A 25,545-nucleotide genomic window follows, 5' to 3' on the forward strand; every position below is an offset into this window, starting at 1 on the left:
GTGTCTTCTCTGTCAACGGGTGACTGTGTACTGAGCAACGTCCAGTCACGGAATAAAAAAATGGTTCAAATGGCTCTGAACACTATGGGACTTAACTTCTGAGGTCATCAGTCCCCTAGAACTTAGAACTACTTAAACCTAACTAACCTAAGGATATCACACACATCCATGTCCGAGGCAGGATTCGAACCTGCGACCGTAGCGGTCGCGCGGTTCCAGACTGCAGCGCCTAGAACCGCTCGGCCACACCGGCCGGCCGTCACGGAATAATCGGTGCGATAGTTCTTGATGGCACGATGACTACCGAACGGTACGTGAACGTTTTGGAAGATGATTTCATCCACATTATCCAAAGTGACCCTGATATCGACATGATGTGGCTGGTGCAAGACGGAGCCTGACCAGGAGAGTGTTTGATGTGCTGGAGGAGGAATTTTGGAACCACATTCTAGCTCTGAGGTACACATGCGACTCCTTTTTGTAAGGCTATATTAAAGACAAGGTGTACAGCACTAAGTCCAAAAACCATTGCTCAGCAGAAAACAGCCATTCAAGAGGTCATCGATATCGTCGATGTTCCGACACTTCAGCGGGTCATGGAGAATTTCGCTATTCGTCTGCGACACATCATCGCCAATGATGGCACGCATATGGAACATGTCATATCCTAAATCCGAATATTTGTCGTGACGTTAACCTGTTGAATAGGTGTGTGCACACCGTAGTTTGTAAGTAATTCAGGTTTCTTTACATGTAGCTCAATAATTGTCACCCTGTAATAACAATATCTAATTTCAACGTACAGGGTTGGTTGACTGGTTGATTTGTGTGAGGGGACCATACAGTGAGGTCATCGGTCCCATCGCCTTAGGGAAGGATGGGCAAGGAAGTCGGCCGGGTACTTTCAAAGGAACCAGCCCGGTATTTGCCTGAAGTAATTTAGGAAAATCACGGAAAAGCTAGTCAGGATGGCCGGACGCGGGTTTGAACCATCCTCCTCATGAATTGGAGTCCAGTGTAACGTACAGGGTGACCCAAAATTTCGTTAACATTTGAGAATGCAGTAATTCACGAAACATTGTAGGTAGAGTGTTAAAAAGAGACACACATGCTTGAAATAATACGGAGGTTTTTTTAGTTCAAACACGAGTACGGAAACTTTTCAAAATGGAGAAGCCGTCACTGGAACTTTACCATCCTGCCGCCATAAGACTGAATTCGATCGGATAAAGTTCCTTTTAAAAGTTTCGCAAACTTCGAAGCCACGGCTCGTTCAGACGATGGGTCCCATAGTGGGTCACCAGACGGTAGTGCTACTGCTGCTCGAGCAGTTTTAAAGGCCCATTTACATGCTGAGCCTTTATTAGCAAAATACGTAATTATAAGTAATGAAATAAACAAAAGTTTGGGCCGTAGATATAGTCCATGGCTGTATAAGTATTGTACGCAGCCGCTGGAAACATTTGAAGGTTTTTGGTCGTCATATTATTGGCGAAAGAGGAAGAGTCACCTTTTGCTTTCTAGGTCTTGCCCAGATCGGACGTATGTGGCACACCGCCTTTAATACTACATGATTTCGTTATATTATTCACGAATTGCAACCAAACGTGACTCGCAGTTGTATAACGTAAGTGTAATACATTTAATTGTGTTTTTATTTTATTATATATTCTTATTGTTAATCTATGTTTTATTTTGTGTCTTTAGTCATTGTAAGATTGTTGGGTGACTTGGTATGGCAAAAGGTTCCGAACTTTTAAGCAAAATGTCGTCCAGCTCGATCTACCGTCGTCTTCGGGTGCTGTCTTATCACTAAGTCTGATTTTAGTGAAAACACAGAAAGAAGAAACACGGTAAAAATATATCAACGGACCTTTAACAGAAAAAGCCGTATTCAAGTTCCCTGAGTTTGTATGAAACATATATTACCAATCCGTAAACTTAACTGAGCTCTATTTATTATTCATTACTATAATTCATTGTATGCTCTCAATCCAGGAACGAATGAGAGAAAAAAAAATAATTACATTGCCGACTTCGTGTCTGAACGCATTGCTATATGTACTATATTGTCTTCCTTTTATTGCATGTTTATTGGAAACTACAGGTTGTATATGAGACCGGAACACTTAATTAAGACAAATTATCGGATTGTATGTCGAAATTACACTGGAGTCGCGGATATAAGGTAAGGACCGCATTTTTACACCAGCAATCTTGCCCAAGCGCTTTGTATTATCGTAGCTTGCTTTATATAATGGTAAGACAGAGATTTAGGACCCAGGTTTTAAATTGTAACCATTTCCAGGGGCGGTTATGGACTCTGGCCACAATCTATTGGTTATGACTGTAGATTAAAACTGAAGAAACGGCAAAAAGGTGGGAATTTAAGGAGATGGGACCTGGATAAACCGACTAAACCAGAGGTTGTACAGAGTTTCAGGGAGAGCATTACGGAACGATTGACAAAAACGGGGGAAAAATACAGTAGAGTAAGAATGGGTAGCTTTGAGAGATGAAATAGTGAAGGTACCAGAGGATAAAGCAGGAAGAGGCCTTTGGAGAAAAGATAACCGCTTGTATGAATATCAAGAGCTCAGATGGAAACCCAGTTCTAATCAAAGAAAGGAAAGCAGAAAGGTGGAAGGAGTATATAGAGGGTCTATACAAGGGCGATGTACTTCAGGGCAATGGAAGAGGATGTAGATGAAATGGGAGATATGATACTGCGTGAAGTGTTTGACAAAGCACTGAAAGACCTGAGTCAAAACAAGGCCCCGGGAGCAGACAACATTCCATTAGAACTACTGACAGACTTGGGAGAGCGGTTAAAGGCGCTACAGTCTGGAACCGCACGACCGCTACGGTCGCAGGTTCGAATCCTACCTCGGGCATGGATGTGTGTGATGTCCTTAGGTTAGTTAGGTTTAAGTAGTTCTAAGTTCTAGGGGACTTATGACCACAGCAGTTGAGTCCCATAGTGCTCAGAGCCATTTGAACCAACTTGGGAGAGCCAGTCCTGACAAAAGTGTACCATCTGGTGAGCAAGATGTATGAGACAGGCGAAATACCCTCAGACTTCAAAAAGAATATAATAATTCCAATCCCAAAGAAAGCAGGTGTTGACAGGTGTGCAAATTACCGAACTATCAGTTCAATAAGTCACAGCTGCAAAATACTAACACGAATTCTTTACAGACGAATGGGAAAAACTGATAGAAGCTGAACTAGGGGAAGATCAGTTTGGATTCCGTAGAAATGTTGGAACACGTGAGGCAATACTGACCCTACGACTTACCTTAGAAGAAAGATTAAGGAAAGGCAAACCTACGTTTCCAGCATTTGTAGACTTAGAGAAAGCTTTTCACAATGTTGACTAGAATACTCTCTTTCAAATTCTGAAGGCGGCAGGGGTAAAATATGGGGAGCGAAAGGCTATTTACAATTTGTACAGAAACCAGATGGCACTTATAAGAGTCGAGGGACATGAAAGGGAAGCAGTGGTTGGGAAGGGAGTGAGACAGGGTTGTAGCCTCTCCCCGATGTTATTCAATCTGTATATTGAGCAAGCAGTAAAGGAAACGAAAGAAAAGTTCGGAGTAGGTATGTTCGGAGTAGGTATTAAAATCCATGGAGAAGAAATAAAAACTTTCAGGTTCGCCGATGACATTGTAATTCTGTCAGAAACAGCAAAGGACTTGGAAGAGCAGATGAACGGAATGGATGGTGTCTTGAAAGGAGGATATAAGATGAACATTAACAAAAGCAATACGAGGATAATGGAATGTAGTCGAATTAAATCAGGTGATGCTGAGGGAATTAGATTAGGAAATGAGAAACTTAAAGTAGTAAAGGAGTTTTTCTATTTGGGGAGCAAAATAACGGATGATGGTCCAAGTAGAGAAGATATAAAATGTAGACTGGCAATGACAAGAAAAGCGTTTCTGAAGAAGAGAAATTTGTTAACATCGAGCATAGATATAAGTGTCTAGAATGTATTTGTATGGAGAGTAGCCATGTATGGAAGTGAAACATGGACGATAAATAGTTTGGACTAGAAGAGAATAGAAGCTTTCGAAATGTGGTGCTACAGAAGAATGCTGAAGATTAGATGGGTAGATCACATAACTAATGAGGAGATATTGAATAGTATTGGGGAGAAGAGAAGTTTGTGGCAGAACTTGACTAGAAGAAGGTATCGGTTGGTAGGACATGTTTTGAGGCATCAAGGGATCACCAATTTAGTATTAGAGGGCAGCGTGGAGGGTGAAAGTCGTAGAGGGAGACCAAGACATGAATACACTAAGCAGATTCAGAAGGATGTAGGTTGCAGTACGTACTGGGAGATGAAGTAGCTTGCACAGGATAGAGTAGCATGGAGAGCTGCACCAAACCAGTCTCAGAACTGAAGACCACAACAACAAAAGTTTGCTTCGTACATCTATCACAATTTTCCGTTTCCGTAGCAGCGATTTTAAGCTACATCACGGTTTCCAAAATTATTTTCATTATTCATACAGTGCAACAATACAATTTTATCAGTTCACAGTATGGCCGACTTTAGTTCCGTGCGACGTATTATGGCGTGCAGCAATTATTATTGAAAATTCCACCATTATTTTCGACAGTTAATTTTCTTGTTCAGAAATTGTCGCACGACTAGATTAATTTTTACATTCATACTGATTACCCATACGAGTTTAAATTTTTATTGTGTCATACATTGCGTTGGCATGGTACAGACCAGAAAACAATTAGCAAAAATGAAGAACCAGAGACTGCAAACACAGACGGAATCCGACACTTCCATTAAATAATGAAACTGACGTTATGGTTGGCTCGAATGCTAACGTGCAACATGTTATTGACTATTCCGGTTATGTAAACGTAGAACAGAGACCGTTTACCAGTAATATTCTAAGTCTAGTTCCGAACTCATTTAGGTGTCTGACGTCATATCTAACGACGTAGCGGGAGCGGAACAGTTGGACATCACTAGTATTGCCAGTATGTTCGGTGAAATTACGATGCAAATGACACGAAATAAACAGGACATTGACGCACGTATCGACCAACAGATGACGTCTATACGCGCCACTTTGAAAACAGTTCATGATGAGATCAAAACACGACATGATGAAATTAAATCAGATTTAGCTGCACTTAAAACGTCAAACGACTCATTGTGTAGTCGTGTTGAGGAGATGAATAACAGACTGACTGGACAAGTGTCCGACCTCAACACGAAATTTTCAGAGCTTTGGTTACAACAAGAAAACACAAATAAAGATGTGACAGATATCCGAGCACTAGTGAACCATCTCAGTAAAACATGCTAGTCTGTAGTTACTCAGATTAAATCTTATCCAGCAGTGCATGATGATATAAAAAAGCGTATTGCCGATGTCGAAAACAAAGTTGACATAACTGACAAACAGCTTTCTGACAAAGTAAGACTACGCACTGACAACCATTTCTCATTCATCAATAGAGAATTTCACAGTTGTATAGAGCAAAAAGACAAATATTTTGACGAGTGCTTACAAGAAAAATTGCCTGCTGCTGTCCACGATGGAATTTACAAATAACAACAAACACGTAATCAGTCTAGCAGCACAATCTACCGCTGCGCAATCTAAACAGTTTGACAATTACATACAACCAGTGTGCAATGACGGTAATAGCAACCAAAACACACAGTTTGGCAATGAACACAAGTACATTTAAGACGCATACTCACTCCAGACCACGTACTCACAACAACTGTACGCACCTCGACATGACACACTGCACTGCAGTCGTGATGATTATTAACAACGTTTTCCTTCCATTCGCCAGTTGAACCTTCTACATCTACATCTACATATATACTACGCTAGCCACCAAGCGGAGGGCACAATTTGTGCCAAAGTCATGTTCCCCCCCTCTGTTCCACTCGCGGATCGCGCGAGGGAAAAACGACTGTCTGAACGTCTAAGTACGAGCTCTTATTTCTCACCGAGCGAGGTGGCGCAGTGGTTCGACACTGGACTCGCATTCGGGAGGACGACGGTTCAATCCCGCGTCCGGCCATCCTGATTTAGGTTTTCCGTGATTTCCCTAAATCACTCCAGGCAAATGCCGGGATGGTTCCTGTGAAAGGGCACGGCCGACTTCCTTCCCCATCCTTCCCTAATCCGATGAGACCGATGACCACGCTGTCTGGTCTCCTTCCCCAAACAACCAACCAACCATCTTATTTCTCTTTGAATGATGATCATTACGCGATTTGAAAGTTGGTGGTAATAATATATGCTCTACATCCTCGGTGAAGACTGGATTTCAGAATTTAGTGAGCAGCCCCTTCTGTTTAGCGCATCGTCTGTCTGCAAGTGTCTCCCACTTCAAAGTTTCTGTGAGATTTGTAACACTCTCGCGATGGCTAAATGTACCAGTCACGAATCTTGCCGCTCTTCTTTGGACCTTCTCAATCTCTTGTATCAGACCCAACTGGCAAGGGTCCCATACGGATGAACAATACTCTAAGACTGGACGAACTAACGTATTGTAAGCTATTTCCTTTGTTGAAGATCTGCATCGCTTCAGGATTCTATCAATAAACCGCAATCTAGAGTTCGCCTTACCCGGTACTTGTGTAATCTGATCATTCCATTTGAGATCATTTTGAATGGTCACATCCAGATACTTGACTGATGTTACCGCTACCATAGAGTGATCATTTATTTTGTACTCATACATTAATGGGGATTTTCGCCTTGTTATACGCAGTAGGTTACACTTATCAATATTGAGAGATAACTGCCAGTCATTACACCACGCATTTATTTACTGCAAATCCTCATTGATTTGTTCACAGCTTTCGTGTGATACTACTTTCCTGTAGACTACAGCGTCATCGGCAAACAGTCTAAGGCCGCTGTCAGTACCATCAACCAGATGCGGATGCTGGTGGTCTATACAAACATCCTAATACAATGGTCAATCCTTGTCTGATTGACAGCCTTATCCAGACTATTTCACAGTCTGGCGCAGTGTTGATCTCAACTGCGTTGCCTTACAGTAATCTTTATGAAACTAGACATTATTATAATGCCAATGAAGAGGAGAGCGTCATGTAACACAGACAATTTCAGCCATTTGTACCTGAAAAAACAACCGTATATCCTGTCATCTTCCTTAAAGCCTTCAGAAATGCAGTTCCTCGTATGTGGAGTGACCGTAAGAGGATATCTTATGTTGTCGGTTATATCCAAGGCGATGCAGCTGTATGGGCCTGTAATGAAGGCGACAGATGTGTCACGTACAAACAATTTGAGAGAGCTTTCTTATTTAAATTTTGGCCACAATTAATGTACAGGAACGACTTCCTAGGTGGATTGTGTATCCTGAACCACTCAATCCTAATCAAGGAAATTTGCGCCGGTATTTTGAGACATATTTAAATATGGGGTATTTTCTTGACGAGCCCGTTGCATGCGCTACATCCTCCACACATTGAATGCAAGACTGCCGTTTAATACCAAAGAAAAACTTCTGCACATCCTAGACAATGACGCAGAGTCTTTTCTCACGGTGCTCGTTTCTGTTGATATTCTTTACGAGGACCAGCGTTCCGTACGACAAAACAATTGCTACAATGTTTACACCAGCGCCATGCAAAATACGTACCAGCCAATTCCGGCGCGCCGGCTGTTGTCGGACACGCAAGCCAACAGAATCACCGCTTTACCTGGTAAATGTATATACACAACAGAACCAACATGCACAACACAGCACAAACAGCAAGTATAGGACTTATTATTCTCCTGGTGGCAATCGAAATAAGAGACATCCCACCAGCAACAACAACAACAACTACTACTACTACTACTACTACGGTAATAATAATTATCAGAATGATAACAAAAATTTTAAGAGAAACAAAATTAACTATCAATACTCACCAAACCAGCAACAGAGCTGGAGTAACGACAACTACCACGTCCAGTGTCAAAACACTGCGACATCACAGCAGCAAAACAATAATACAGGCCAGTGGCAATTGCCGCCACCGCAAATGCAAACTCAGAACTGGAATGCATCTACGAACCCTCAGGTGAGTCAAAACATGAAATCGCAACGACCGCCACAGTTCGGAGACAGGAATAAACAGTACACAAATGTAAATATTATCGAAGTAACTAGTGATACCCCACCTCCGTCTGTGCCTGCACCCACTACAAGTGTGACGACGTCAAACTAAAAACAATCACTACTGTGCCCCAGGTCGTGGCTGTGGCAGATATGGGGGGCGACTTCAATTTAAATTTATTATTTGACACACCCACTTTGCAACGGCACAATGATCATGTACCTGACAGTTGTTTACAGCAACCATTATTATTCATAAGGTATAATCATGATGACAACTTGTCTGATGAACTGCTGCAAGTGAACCCACAATGTCGTCCAACATCCAATGACGTTGTTTTGGCCTCATCTACTGGTGTTGTGGGTGGTATTCCCACTACTATTATTCTGGACACAAGAGCCTCTGTTAGTGTCTTGTCCTATGATATTTACAAGAAAATTTGTGAGTTTCAACTCGTACCAGAGTATCCTATCCAGAACTGTAAAATTTTAACTGCCGTAGGCAAAAAGTCTTCTAGGGTTAAGAAACAGGTATTTGTGACAGTCAAGGTAGGTAATTGAATCGTACAATGGCCATTCCTCGTCGTCCAAAACCTGGTCGCTAATTGTATTTTAGGTTTAGATATACTGTGCCAGAAGGACAGCACTATTGACTTCTCCCAATATAAATGCGATAAGGGCAGTGGAATTTCAGTTGACTTTGATTCCAGAACTGTTAAGCACGACAAATATTGCACAGGGTACAGGATTCACTTAATACAGGACACTGATGATGTTGACACACAGACACACGCACCTGATGCCGAGTTTGAGGACTTGAAAACTTTAGTTAGTAATAAGTTATCAGAAACCACAGCTGTCACACATAATGAACGTAATGAACTTGATGATGTTTTGTCCAAGTATTTGGCAAACGACCAGGTATAACCAACACATATGTGTATAAAATAGAAGTTAAGTCTCACCAGATTTTCTTCCACGAAACCTATAATGTGCCCCCCATCCTAACGACCTGCTGTGTGGCACAAGTTAAAACAAATGTGAGAGTGGAAAATTTTCGAACCTTCCACGTCACCTTACTGCATCCCTTTACTTGTTGTAAAGAAACCCAAGCGGAATATCAGAGTTGTTTTGGATGCTCGTGCAGTTAATGAGATTATTTTACCTGTTCGCAACAAACCTGACAATTTAGAGGAGAAACTCCTAAAATTTTTAGACTCTAAGTATTTTTCTGTGATAGACCTGACCAATTCGTTCTGCAAGTCCCAATCACACCAGATTCTAGAAAGTATACTGCATTTATGTTCGGGGGGCGATCCTATCAATCTTGTGTCCTTCCCTTCGGTCTGAATGTCAGTTCAGGCGTCTTCCGCGTTGGATACTGTACTTGGTGAGGAATTAGTTGAATCAGGTACTCACTACAATGATGACCTGCTCATAGCTAGTAAGACTTGGCCTGAACACATTGATACTTTGCAAAAGATTCTGCATAATTTCGCACAAGCTGGAGTTACAGCTAAACTCAAAAAGTTGAAATTTGCTTGCAGTGAAATTGAGTATCATGAACATATGATTAATGCTCAAGGTATACTACCTGACCCAAGTAAGTTAGATGCAGTCAGGAATTTTCCTATTCCACGGACTAGAAAGCATTTGAAATCTTTCTCCGGACTTTGCTCCTTCTTTCGAAGATTTTTAGCCCACCAACTTTTAAACAGCAAATATCTATGGAACCTACTCAAAAAGAATGAGATATGGATATCGTCTGACCAGTGTCAGAAGGACTTTGATAGTGTTAAGCATATTTTGGTTAATGCAAACATTTTGGATTACCCTGATTTTAATTTAAATTTTTGTATGACATGTGACGCTTCATCCTATGACTTAGGCTGCTGTTTGTTTCAAGTTGTAAAGAGTAGAGAATAAGAACATGTGAAAATTATTAGTTTTTCAAGCCGCACACTTAGTGAATGTGAACGCACATACTCTACCACAGAACTTGAAACACTCTCTGTAGTGTGGGCCTTTAAAAAATTCATTTATGTATGAAAGCACAGTAAAATTTATACTGACCACCAAGCTCTCACATTTCTGTTAACTTATAAGCTGGTAAATCCCAGATTATCACGTTGGGCTTAATCTTTGCAGAACTATTCCTTTGACATTGCATATACACTCCTGGAAATGGAAAAAAGAACACATTGACACCGGTGTGTCAGACCCATCATACTTGCTCCGGACACTGCGAGAGGGCTGTACAAGCAATGATCACACGCACGGCACAGCGGACACACCAGGAACCGCGGTGTTGGCCGTCGAATGGCGCTAGCTGCGCAGCATTTGTGCACCGCCGCCGTCAGTGTCAGCCAGTTTGCCGTGGCATACGGAGCTCCATCGCAGTCTTTAACACTGGTAGCATGCCGCGACAGCGTGGACGTGAACCGTATGTGCAGTTGACGGACTTTGAGCGAGGGCGTATAGTGGGCATGCGGGAGGCCGGGTGGACGTACCGCCGAATTGCTCAACACGTGGGGCGTGAGGTCTCCACAGTACATCGATGTTGTCGCCAGTGGTCGGCGGAAGGTGCACGTGCCCGTCGACCTGGGACCGGACCGCAGCGACGCACGGATGCACGCCAAGACCATAGGATCCTACGCAGTGCCGTAGGGGACCACACCGCCACTTCCCAGCAAATTAGGGACACTGTTGCTCCTGGGGTATCGGCGAGGACCATTCGCAACCGTCTCTATGAAGCTGGGCTACGGTCCCGCACACCGTTAGGCCGTCTTCCGCTCACGCCCCAACATCGTGAAGCCCGCCTCCAGTGGTGTCGCGACAGGCGTGAATGGAGGGACGAATGGAGACGTGTCGTCTTCAGCGATGAGAGTCGCTTCTGCCTTGGTGCCAATGATGGTCATATGCGTGTTTGGCGCCGTGCAGGTGAGCGCCACAATCAGGACTGCATACGACCGAGGCACACAGGGCCAACACCCGGCATCATGGTGTGGGGAGCGATCTCCTACACTGGCCGTACACCACTGGTGATCGTCGAGGGGACACTGAATAGTGCACGGTACATCCAAGCCGTCATCGAACGCATCTTTCTACCATTCCTAGACCGGCAAGGGAACTTGCTGTTCCAACAGGACAATGCACATGTATCCCGTGCCACCCAACGTGCTCTAGAAGGTGTAAGTCAACTACCCTGGCCAGTAAGATCTCCGGATCTGTCCCCCATTGAGCATGTTTGGGACTGGATGAAGCGTCGTCTCACGCGGTCTGCACGTCCAGCACGAACGCTGGTCCAACTGAGGCGCCAGGTGGAAATGGCATGGCAAGCCGTTCCACAGGACTACATCCAGCATCTCTACGATCGTCTCCATGGGAGAATAGCAGCCTGCATTGCTGCGAAAGGTGGATATACACTGTACTAGTGCCGACATTGTGCATGCTGTGTTGCCTGTGTCTATGTGCCTGTGGTTCTGTCAGTGTGATCATGTGATGTATCTGACCCCAGGAATGTGTCAATAAAGTTTCCCCTTCCTGGGACAATGAATTCACGGTGTTCTTATTTCAATTTCCAGGAGTGTATTAAGGGTAAAGACAACATAACTGCCGACGATTTGTCTCGTCTGCCTGAAGGCTTGAATAAGTGTAAATCTGACCTGGAGAATGTGAATGATTACCGAATACTTCTTATGCAGGATAAGCTACTTCACCAGTAATATATCGACTTATGTAGAAATATGTCAACGTTGCAGAAATCTGATCCTCACCGGAATAAGGTAAGAGTTTTACTCACAAATCAACCTGACCATCCTCTGTCCAAACGATATTTGATACATAATGGTGTGTTATTTTATCGCTGTCATCCTGAAGTGACTACTTGGTTGTTTGTATTCCTAAAGATTCTGAACGCAACCTAATTTGGCACGAACATATTGTTTGGGGTCATTATGGTACGAAGAAGTGCCTAGGAAAGCTTAGTACCTACTGCTACTTTAGCAATATGAGACGTAAGATCCACAGCATACTTAAAACATATGCGATTTGTCAATAATCTAAACCGCTGAGCCGGCCGAAGTGACCGAGCGGTTCTAGGCGCTTCAGTCTGGAACCGCGGGACCGCTATGGTCGCAGGTTCGAATCCAGCCTCGGGCATGGATGTGTGTGATGTCCTTAGGTTAGTTAGGTTCTAGGGGACTGATGACCTCAGATGTTAAGTCCCATAGAGCTCAGAACCATTTGAACCATTTTTTTAAACCGCTGAACTTGTCAACGAAGACTGATTTGCATTCTATTCTACCCAGTAAACCGCTACAAATTGTAAATTCTGACATAAGTGGCCCACATCCCACAAGCAGTGGTGGTGTGAAATATATTCTTGCATTTTACGATTTATTCTCCAAGCATGTTACACTGTATGCTATGAGATCTGCTACTGCCACTGCCATCATTCGTCGTTTCTCGAGTGACTACATTCCTCACGTGGGAAAACAAGGAGCTATTTTATCCGACAATGCTTCATGCTATACTGGGTACAAGTGCCGCCAATTTCTCAAAGACAATAGTATTAAGAGTATTTTTATCTCAAGGTATAGTACCCAGTGTAATCCCACTTAACGTGCGTACCATGAGATTAACCTACATTTCTACCAAACATACCAAGGGGGTAACATATTTGTCTTTATCTGAAGAGGTACACAACAACCTCAATGTTTGTGAAACTCCGCACACTCCTAATGAGCTCATGTTCGATCGCAACGATTGGACAACGACGTTACCAAAACTTTCTTTTCAGTAAACAACACACGACGAAGAGTTACGGGAAATCTGTGCGACCCTGACTGCGGAAGCCAAAATTAGGAACAAAGCTTATGCGCGCCCTGTCAAGAGGAAGGAGGAATTTTAAGCTGGAAAGATAGTGCTTTTGCGTACTCACCGTAAGTCGATGCTCTTCAACGGCGCAACGTGAAGTGGCGTGTGCTGTACGACGGTCCTTACATCACTGTCAGCATACCGTGTTCAAAAATGGTTCAAACGGCTCTGAGCACTATGGGACTTAACATCTGTGGTCATCAGTCCCCTAGAACTTAGAACTACTTAAACCTAACTAACCTAAGGACATCACACACATCCATGCCCGAGGCAGGATTCGAACCAGCGACCGTAGCAGTCGCGCGGTTCCGGACTGAGCGCCTAGAACCGCTAGACCACCGCGGCCGGCGCATACCGTGTCCTGGTGCATATCTGCTGCAGCATCCTAAAACAAACAGAATTATTGGACTATATGCTCACCGTGATCTTAGAATATACCACGCTCAACAGTAAACACATCTATGGATTACGCTTAAGCTATAAACAACTATCAAATACACGTACCTCACAGTACTTCTACAGAGACGCTACGTAGCATGAGAGTTTTATTTCAGCTGTTCTTGTCAGTAGCAGAAGGAGAAAGAAGAGATTCGTCTTTGCCGAATACTAACAGCAGCCACTTAAAATTTTAAAGGGAATTTTATATTAACTTTTACACAGGTGTGAAAAAGATATATTATCAGCCAGCGAGATTGAATAACTGTAGCGTCAGGCTTCGACTACTAACGACTGGTTGATGTGAATACTTAATCAGTCTACACCCTTACACTTTCACCTTGAAATTGATTGGATACGCATCTCACCATTGAACACACACGCACTTTTACCTTATTCCAGTGAGGATCAGATTTCTGCAACGTTGACATATTTCTACCTAAGTCGATATAATACTGATGATATAGCTTACCCTGCATAACAAGAATTTGGTAATCGTAGTTACACGTGTCGCGAGTGTTTATGTTTCATGTCAGTTCATTGCTTTTCTTATTATCTTATATGTAGTTGTGCGCTTGGTCTTATTGGTGGTGTGGGATGTCGTGTCTAATGCTCCTCTACTTCATGTGACATCATTTACAAAAGCAAACCATAGATCTAAACTTGTAATTATTGTAAAACTGTAAATATTGTAAACTTATGTAAAGCTATACGAAAAACATTTATATGTGACCAATCATACTTGTGTGAAGACAAGATAAATATGTCTATGTTTATGTAAATCCAGTGTGTAATATGTTTGTATGTATTTCTCTGTATGTAGGTAAAGTTAAATGATGTATCCTCACTTACGAGTATATATGTTATCGGTACTTGTTACATGTGTCCATACGGGAAACGTTATGAGACATGCATAACCTGAAACTATTTGTGGACGTTTACTATACGTCACTGAACTCGTAAGTACGAAGAAACTGGTGTGCAAAACCGCATAATTGAAAAAGCCTATTCGTGATATATTGCTATGTATTTAGATGTGATGAACTATATATGTTTGAAATTTGTTTACAAACTGTTAATGTAGAATCGTGTTACGAATTGTTTGCGTAAAGACTTGTAAACAGATATTTGTTCTACGTCACAACTACTTGAGAGCGAATATTTGTATATCGCTTGACAAACTGAGTACGTGAAAAAACTGGCGTAGTGAAGTGCACCGACACTTTTTAGTCCATCACAAATGGAGATTTGCTGCACTGCACAAGTCTGAATAGCAAGACCTGGTTCACTACGGTACCTACGGTAGTTGTGTTCCAAAACGATGAAGACCCCTCGACGAGTGGAGTAATGTTGGACGGGTCCTCAGGTAGAAAAGTGTTCTCGGAAATGACGGACACTCTTACCTGGTATAAACAAGGATTATAAATCTTGTCTCTGTGACGTCTTGTGCACATGAATACATGGACTGTATAAACTATATGACGTGTGATGGACTCCCTTCGCAACGGCTGCGCTAGTACTAACTTTACGTGACTACGCATGCGCGGTAGGTGCAATATCAACATAAAACTATTATAGGCTCACGCGCCACATTCAAACATTGAAAATCTATTTTGTGTAAATATTATGTTATGATATGTGTGTTACATGTGATGTGTATGTGTATTTGTAGACGTATGTATGAAATGTGCTTTCAAAAAATGGCTCTGAGCACTATGGGACTTAACATCTATGGTCATCAGTCCCCTAGAACTTAGAACTACTTAAACCTAACTAACCTAAGGACATCACACAACACCCAGCCCTCACGAGGCAGAGAAAATCCCTGACCCCGCTGGGAATCGAACCCGGGAACCCGGGCGTGGGAAGCGAGAACGCTACCGCACGACCGCGAGCTGCGGGCGAAATGTGCTTTACAGTGAGTTGCTCGCCTGCAGGTGTGTCCTTTCATCTCGCAACTCAGGGGGCAGTTTCAAAGGCACATTTGCATTCTGAGCTTTTATTAGCAAAAAAAACGTAATTATAAGTAACGAAATTAACAAAAATTTCAGCTGTAGACGTAGTCCACGGCTGTATAAATATTGTACGCAACCGCTGGAAACATTTGAAGATTTTTGATCGTCATATTATTGGCGAAAGAGGAAGAGTCATCTTTTATTTTCTAGGTCTTGTCCAGATCGGACGTATGTGGCACACCGCCATTAATACTACATTATTTGATTATTTTATTCACGAGTTGCAACCAAACGTCCCTCGTAATTGTATAACGTTAAGTGTCGTACTTTTGTGTTTTCGTTTCAGAATATATTGTTATTACTATCATATGTACGTTTTATTTTGTATCTTTAGTCAATGTAAAATTGTTGGGTGACGTGGCGTGGAAAATGGTTTCGTACTTTTAAGCAAAAAGTCGTCCAACTCGGTCCACCGTCGTCTTCGGGTGCTGTCTTATCACGAAGTCCGATTTAAATCAAAACACAGAGAGAAGAAACACGGTTAAAAATACATGAATGGACCTTTAACAGAAAAAGTCATTCTCAAGCTCCGAGAGTTTGTATGAAACATATATTACTAATCCGTAAACTTAATTTGAGTTCTATTTAATATTCATTACTATAATTGTATAATTCATTGCGTGGTCTCGAGCCAGGACGAATGAGCCCAAAAAAAAAAAAAAACTAAATAGTTCGGAAAAAATGGAGACCTTTGCGTGCTCATCTCCGCCTGGTGAAGTCACCGCTCGTGAAGTCGTACCGGCATTCCAGACTCTGCTATTTGGAAAACCCAGAGTCATCATGAACTATTAGCCACAGGTTTTGTGTTACGTGCAGATTTTGTTGTATGAGCACTTCCGAAAATTGAGGAAGATGATGCCTCATTGTGTAGCGTGTTGTGGACCGACGAAACCTACTTCACTCTCCGAGGTTTGGTCAGCGCCCACTACTGCAGAATTTGCCTACTGAGAGTCCTAGACCTGGCGTGGAAACGACGAGAAAGTCACGGTGTGGTATGCATTTATCGCACCAGTCAGAAATGCAAACTGTAAACGTGACAGGTGCGAGGTACGCCTGTAAGTTGCAGAATCTAATCATCCTTTGCCTGGTTGATATACAACTGCTGGTAGATATGGCTTCTATGGAGAATGGCTCTCCACCCCATATTGCTAAGTGTGTAAATATGGAAATTTGTGGTAAGGTCTTATGGGACCAAACTGTTGAGGTCAACGGTCCCTAAGCTTACGAACTACTGTATCTAGCTTAAACTGACTTACGCTAAGGACAACGCACACACTTATGCCCGAGGGAGGACTAGAACCTCCGACGAGGGGAGCCGCGCGGAACGTGACAAGGCGCCTCGGACCGTGCGGCTACCCCGCGCGGCTGCTGCATCATTTGGTGATGAGCTTGTGCTCAGCTGTCACTTCCGTCCTGCTCCCCAGACCTCAGTCCGTGTGATTACTGGTTGTGGGCTTACCTGAAACCGCAAGTCTGCCGCGGTCGTCCGACCTCACTATGGATGCTAAAAGACAACACTAGGCGGCTGCTTCTCACCATATCTAATGATATGCTGTGCTGCACTGTTCACAATATTGTCTCTCGACAACAGGTACAGTTGATGATTGACGGCCAACAGGCTGATCATTTGTTATAAAGAACATCGCCTTCGCTAAAATTTAAATGTTACGATAAATTTTGGTTTGCAACATATGCAGCACCATCTGTTAGTCATTTTGTGCAATTCTTTTATTTGTTTCAATAAAACCACATGTCATTTCAAGCGTATGTGTCACTTTTCACTTTCTACCTACATCATAATGTGAAGTGCTGAATTCTCAAACGGACTTTTCGGTCACCCTGTATGAGTAACGACAGCACAAACATTTCTCATTCAGAAATCGAAAATGAATCTTTATTGTCTGAGAGAAGAACATATCATTCCTCGTGTAAGAAACTGTAGGAATTCGGTAGTGGAAGTACCATAGCCTATGGATACTGTGGTATCGTTCAATAAAATTAATGCACACCTTGGTAGGGATCCCAAGACTGTCATACCAATAAGGCTCGATGGGTCTAGGAGGTTCACACCCAAAACTATGCAGGATCAGCAGGTCTACGTGACTAGCGCCCGAGAGGAAAGAGGTAATCTTACTCCAATGTACAGTATCACTACATGCACCATGAGTTAGGGAATGGGTTTTCTTGCAGCGAGACATGCATCCCATCAGACAGCGCGACTACGTCTGGAGCACAACGGACATCAGAATAGTTACCATCGTTGCGACACGGCTTGATGCGGCAGAGGACGGAGTTGTAATGGTGCGCCCGCCGACAATACTGTGGACCTTAATGGTACTACGTCGTATTTCCAGACGTGCCGGCAGTCAACATGTCTTTTCATAATAGACGTTTACATGCCTCGAAACTCCGAGGAGAACGAGGGTTGTTAGACTGCATTGGTCATCCTCTAGTAAGGAATGTCATTGGGTACACATCATGATCGCTTCCTCTTCCCATTGCTGGTGATCTGTGCCGTAACAATTATATTTCTCACGCTGGAACTCAGTTTGCTGTTCCCTTTCTGCGAGTTTTCTGTGACGTTATCTTTAATGAAGATAACGTAAATTCCCAAGTTTCCATGCTGTCCTGATCCTCTTTGCTCGATACAGAGTGTTGACGGGGCCAACTCGTTCTCCAGGTTTCCAACCCATTAAAAACATTCCATCTTGGGTCACAAGGACACTGGCACATCTCCGCACAGCACGAACCGTGACTGATGATGTCTGGTATGAAGTGGCATATTACGACCTACGCGTATCTGTCATCAGAACTCAGTTTGACTCCGCACCAAGTTAGAGCCGTCATTGATGCCAAATGTTCCAGCACTGTGTACTAAATTTCGCCTCCTGTACGACCCAAAACAACCTACAGATTAAATCATGCAGATATTAAATGATACAAAAAATGAAGCGACGGGAGGTGAGACTGAGGTAAGACTAACAGATATGCAGTTTGTGAACTGTACGATTTCAGTCTGAAAGTGTGTTTTCCTTCTGAATTCCTTTCTGCTACTGTCGCACCTAATTGCTCTTTGGTACTATCCTGTTTATGATTATATTTCATATAGACTAACTTAAAGGCATGTATGGTTATTTTTTCGTTAGAACGAACACCACAGCCCACGGTCCAGACTAACGTATTCTGCTCTCAAACCCACAACTGAATAAAAATAATACGTAAGCCCCGACCGAATTGCATGAAAAAGCTTCGAGTGCCACATGCGAGAATAGCGTTCTTATTGACCTGCTCTTCGGTTCAAAATGATTTTTCTTTGTATGTATCATGCAGGACACTGTTTCATTATAATGAAACCTTCCTAGAAGATAAATCTTAATCTCGTAGAATTAATCGATTTACAGACTGGCAACCTAAGCTGTATTTACTAAGAAAAACTGGTGACCAAATGTAAATTAGTTTTCATAAAACAAAATAATGCTTCTACTATGTTAGGTACAAGTCTCTAAATGTAATTTTTACCTGTAATAGTTGACCCAAGGATAATTTTTAACATGTTTTCACCAGAACGAACTATGTACTGTAGTGTTATAGTTGAACTACCTTGCCTAAAGTTGTCTACAAATTCTTATAGCAACCCTGAAAACTTCACAGTTCTAATTCATGTTGAGGTGGATGTCATCAATGGATCGACGACCGTGTGAAACCTTTAACGCAGGGGGAACAGCTTGAGAAAATGTAAAGTGGACAAACAGAGCAGATCATGGTGCGACGAATTGATATTGTGGTCAACGGCATATACCGACTGCGGGAATAGAACGTTCCGTGCTACGAAGGCATCTCTTACCGAACCAAATATTTTGTTTTATAGACTCTTTGTAAAGGAAATGGAGAGATCCTACCTGTGAGAGGAGGAGAGAGATTGCATTGTTGCGAGACGCCATACATATGCACTGACAGAATTTGGATCTCCAGAGTAAATTTCTTTTTTTTTCACACAGTAAATCAAGTATTCAAGGTTTGTATATCTCGATACCGAAGTTAGTTAACTATTACTGTACAAATATATTAAAGTGACATAGCGTGTTAGTGGAATGTACTTTAATGAAGTTATAAGTTCAAAATGGTTCAAATGGCTCCAAGCACTATGGTACTTAACATCTGAGGTCATCAGTCCCCTAGACTTAGAACTTATTAAACCTAACTAACCTAAGAACGTCAGACACATCCAAGCCGGAGGCAGGATTCGAACCTGCGACCGTAGCAGCAGCGGGGTTCCAGACTGAAGTACCTAGAACCGCTTGGTCACAGCGGCCGGTAAGTTATAAGTCCATGTGCACTAAGACACTGCTGTCCTAACGCTATATACGATCACGTTGAACATTGGGAGTATTGTTACCATCTCTAGAATAACAGTTACGATGTAGATATTTATGAGTAATGTTTTACGGAACTAATCGGAGTTCTTCAACTACCGACCAGTAAGACCTTAATAGCCTGCTTCCTAAGTAGCCAGTTTCTTATGCAAAAATTCAGATTCCTTACTAAGGTCGCCCAGCATTCCGCGTTGTTTTCTTCTTTAGTGTGATCGGTCACGATTCTCGACAAGCACACAAGATTCCAGTTCTGCCAGTGCATGCCACTTACACCTCCTACATACCTTTTTGGTCAAACTCTGCTGGGAAAAAGATAATGACGTTCACAAGAATTACCAACCGACTTCCGTAATCAATCTTTCCGAGTTCAGCGAGATATGCAGGAATAGTTTTCTGGGCCCTGGAACATAGATATAAGTCCTAACAGAATTTATATTTGCAAGCCGGTAGACACAAGGACAGCTCAAACGAGGAGGGTATTGCTTGATAAAGCAAGGGACCAGGTTCTAATCCCGGAGTGTCCCGTATATCACAGTCTTTCTGAGTAATAGATTCATTCTGTAAACGAGGAAATTACTTAAAAAAGGAAGCATAGTTGCAGAAAGAGAAAGAAGATCAATTTTTTTATACTTCAAGAAAAGTCTTTAAAATTTGTGACGTATATCACAGGAGTTACAAATCCAAAAATAAGTATTAATTGTCAATACATATCCAATAAGAAAATAATTCTATGGAAATCCAAAGGCAGAATTGGAACAATCGCTATAGACTGACTACATGTTTAGTGTTAAATGATAAATGGGAGTAGACAGACAACAGGAGAGAAAATTATTAAAATTGCTGAACGGTAAACAAGCAGAAAAAACTTCAAGAAGACAGTAGATATCCTATTAAGGTAAAATTATGTGGATTGTCCGTGGTCTATGGGAAGCGTCTTTTACTAGTAATCCAAACGCCCTCGGTCCCGGGCTAAATCTTTACCACCACTTAAACTTTGAATAATAATTATGAGCAGTAGTTGCCGACACTTGTGGGGTAAGTAGCACCTCTCATTAAGTCAACAGCCTTGTCAAAGAGGGCGGAGGAGCGGACAGAGGTTCAGGGCCCTCTCTTGCCCTTAGGGTTGGAAACTGCCCTCAAAGACGGCAGAATCAGAAATGATAAACGATACGAGGATGCAGAAAGCAATGTAATCCGCTGCACTAAAGACACATAACGTACCTCCACAGGACATGTGGCCTGGAACTGAAAAAGTGTCATGATAATCTCTCCATTGGCAAGATATTCCGGACTAATCACTCATTCGGATCACCGGAAGGGGACTGCCAACGAGAAAGCGAAATGAGAAACATTAACGAACGAAAGGACAAAGATCTACGAGTCGGTGCTCGGAATGTCAGATGTTTGAGCGTAGAAGGGAACTAGGAAGTCGGAAAAGAGAAATGCTAAGGCTCAATCTGTATATATAGCGAGGACAGTGATGTAAAGTGGAAAGAGGACTTTCTGGCCAGATGAATAGAGGGTCGCACCAACAACAGTAGAAAATGGTATAACCGGAGTAGGATTCGTTATAAATAGCGAGGTAGGACAGAAGTAAGTTACTGTGATCAGTCCGGTGATAGGGTTGTTCCCATCAGACTCGACAGCAAACCAACAACTAGAACGAAAGGTGAGCTACGCATGACGGTCTCGGAAGCTACAGATGAGGAAATATATATGAGGGCACTGGAAGGGTTACTCAGTACGTAAAGGGGGCGAATTAAGTTGTAGGGGAAGCAATGGAAGAAATAGTTATGGGAGAATATGGTATTGGTCCTCCCCCCATGAACCATGGACCTTGCCGTTGGTGGGGAGGCTTGCGTGCCTCGACGATACAGATAGTCGTACCGTAGGCGCTACCACAACGGAGGGGTATCTGTTGAGAGGCCAGACAACGTGTGGTTCCTGAAGAGGGGCAGCAGCGTTTTCAGTAGTTGCAGGGGCAACAGTCTGGATGATCGACTGATCTGGCCTTGTAACACAAACCAAGATGGCCTTGCTGTTCTGGTACTGCGAACGGCTGAAAGCAAGGGGAAACTACAGCCGTAATTTTTTCCCGAGGGCATGCAGCTTTACTGTATGATTAAATGATGATGGCATCCTCTTAGGTAAAATATTTCTGAGGTAAAGTAGCCCCCATTCGGATCTCCGGGTGGGGACTACTCAAGAGGACGTTGTTATCAGGAGAAAGAAAACTGGCGTTCTACGGATCGGAGCGTGGAATGTCAGATCCCTTAATCGGGCAGGTAGGTTAGAAAATTTAAAAAGGAAAATGGATAGGTTAAAGTTGGATATAGTGGGAATTAGTGAATTTGGTGGCAGGAGGAACAAAACTTTTGGCCAGGTGAATAGAGGGTTATAAATACAAAATCAAATAGGAGTAATGCAGGAGTAGGTTTAATAATGAATAAAAAAAATAGGAGTGCGGTTAAGCTACTACCAACAGCATAGTGAACCCATTATGTGGCCAACATAGACACGAAGCCTACGCCTGCTACAGTAGTACAAGATTATATGCCAACTAGCTCTGAAGATGACGAAGAAATTGATGAAATGTATGCTGAGATAAAAGAAATTATCAGGTAGTGAAGGGACACGAAAATTTAATAGTCATGGGTGACTGGAATTCAAGAGTAGGAAAAGGGAGACAAGGAAACATAGTAGATGAATATGGATTGCGGCTAAGAAATGAAAGAAGAAGCCACCTGGTAGAATTTAGCGCAAAGCATAACTTAATCATAGCTAACACTTGGTTTAAGAATCATGAAAGAAGGTTGCATACATGGAAGAACCCTGGAGATACTAAAAGGTGTCAGGCAGATTATACACTCCTGGAAATGGAAAAAAGAACACATTGACACCGGTGTGACAGACCCACCATACTTGCTCCGGACACTGCGAGATGGCTGTACAAGCAATGATCACACGCACGGCACAGCGGACACACCAGGAACCGCGGTGTTGGCCGTCGAATGGCGCTAGCTGCGCAGCATTTGTGCACCGCCGCCGTCAGTGTCAGCCAGTTTGCCGTGGCATACGGAGCTCCATCGCAGTCTTTAACACTGGTAGCCTGCCGCGACAGCGTGGACGTGAACCGTATGTGCAGTTGACGGACTTTGAGCGAGGGCGTATAGTGGGCATGCGGGAGGCCGGGTGGACGTACCGCCGAATTGCTCAACACGTGGGGCGTGAGGTCTCCACAGTACATCGATGTTGTCGCCAGTGGTCGGCGGAAGGTGCACGTGCCCGTCGACCTGGGACCGGACCGCAGCGACGCACGGATGCACGCCAAGACCGTAGGATCCTACGCAGTGCCGTAGGGGACCGCACCGCCACTTCCCAGCAAATTAGGGACACTGTTGCTCCTGGGGTATCGGCGAGGACCATTCGCAACCGTCTCCATGAAGCTGGGCTACGGTCCCGCACACCGTTAGGCCGTCTTCCGCTCACGCCCCAACATCGTGCAGCCCGCCTCCAGTGGTGTCGCGACAGGCGTGAATGGAGGGACGAATGGAGACGTGTCGTCTTCAGCGATGAGAGTCGCTTCTGCCTTGGTGGCAATGATGGTCGTATGCGTGTTTGGCGCCGTGCAGGTGAGCGCCACAATCAGGACTGCATACGACCGAGGAACACAGGGTCGACACCCGGCATCATGGTGTGGGGAGCGATCTCCTACACTGGCCGTACACCACTGGTGATCGTCGAGGGGACACTGAATAGTGCACGGTACATCCAAACCGTCATCGAACCCATCGTTCTACCATTCCTAGACCGGCAAGGGAACTTGCTTTTCCAACAGGACAATGCACGTCCGCATGTATCCCGTGCCACCCAACGTGCTCTAGAAGGTGGAAGTCAACTACCCTGGCCAGCAAGATCTCCGGATCTGTCCCCCATTGAGCATGTTTGGGACTGGATGAAGCGTCGTCTCACGCGGTCTGCACGTCCAGCACGAACGCTGGTCCAACTGAGGCGCCAGGTGGAAATGGCATGGCAAGCCGTTCCACAGGACTACATCCAGCATCTCTACGATCGTCTCCATGGGAGAATAGCAGCCTGCATTGCTACGAAAGGTGGATATACACTGTACTAGTGCCGACATTGTGCATGCTCTGTTGCCTGTGTCTATGTGCCTGTGGTTCTGTCAGTGTGATCATGTAATGTATCTGACCCCAGGAATGTGTCAATAAAGTTTCCCCTTCCTGGGACAATGAATTCACGGTGTTCTTATTTCAATTTCCAGGAGTGTATAATGGTACGACGGAGATTTAGTAACCAGGTTTTAAATTGTAAGACATTTCCAGGGGCAGATGGGGACTCTGACCACAATCTGTTGTTTATGAACTGTAGATTAAAACTGAAGAGACTGCAAAAAGATGGGAATTTAAGGAGATGGGACCTGGATAAACTGAAAGAATCAGAGGCTGTACAGAGTTTCAGGGAGAGCATAAGGGAACAATTGACATGAATGGGGTAAAGAAATACAGTAGAAGAAGAAGGGGTAGCTTTGAGGGATGAAATAGTGAAGGCAGCAGAGGATCAAATAGGTAAAAAGACGAGGGCTAGTAGAAACCCTTGGGTAACAGAAGAAATATTGCATTTAATTGATGAAAGGAGAAAAAATAAAAATGCAGTAAATGAAGCAGGCAAAAAGGAATACAAACGTCTCAAAAATGATATCGACAGGTAGTGCAAAATGGCTAAGCAGGGATAGCTAGAGGACAAATGTAAGGATGTAGAGGCTTATCTCACTAGGGGTAATATATATACTGCCTACAGGAAAATTAAAGAGATCTTTGGAGAAAGGAAAACCACATGCATGAATATCAAGAGCATTGATGGAAACCCAGTTCTAAGCAAAGAAGGGAAAGCAGAAAGGTGGAAGGAGTATATAGAGGGTCTATACAAGGGCGATGTACTTGAGGACAATAATATGGAAATGGAAGAGGATGTAGATGACGATGAAATGGGATATATGATATTGCGTGAAGAGTTTGACAGAGCACTGAAAGACCTGAGTCGAAACAAGGCCCCGGGAGTAGACAACATTCCATTAGAACTACTGTCAGCCTTGGGAGAGCCAGTCCTGACAAAACTCTACCATTTGGAGAGCAAGATGTATGAGACAGGCGAAATACCCCCAGACGTCAAGAAGAATATAATAATCCCAGTACCAAAGAAAGCAGGTGTTGACAGATATGCAAATTACCGAACTATCAGTTCAATAAGTCACAGCTGCAAAATACTAACGCGAATTCTTTACAGAAGAATGGAAAAACTGATAGAAGATAAACCTCGGGGAAGATCAGTTTAGATTCCGTAGAAATGTTCGAACACGTGAGGAAATACTGACCCTACGACTTATCTTAGAAGAAAGATTAAGGAAAGGCAAACCTACGTTTCTACCATTTTTCTAGACTTAGAGAAAACTTTTGACAATGTTGATTGGAAAACTCTCTTTCAAATTCTGAAGGTGGCAGGGTAAAATACAGAGAGCGAAAGGCTATCTACAATTTGTACAGAAAGCAGATGGCAGTTATAGGAGTCGAGGGGTATGAAAGGGAAGCAGTGGTTGGGAAGGGAGTGAGACAGGGTTGTAGCCTATACCCAATGTTATTAAATCTGTATATTGAGCAAACAGTGACTGAAACAAAAGAAAAATTCGGAGTGGGAAT

The sequence above is a fragment of the Schistocerca cancellata genome, chromosome 3 (assembly GCF_023864275.1).
Source record: "Schistocerca cancellata isolate TAMUIC-IGC-003103 chromosome 3, iqSchCanc2.1, whole genome shotgun sequence".
Classification (NCBI taxonomy): domain Eukaryota; kingdom Metazoa; phylum Arthropoda; class Insecta; order Orthoptera; family Acrididae; genus Schistocerca; species Schistocerca cancellata.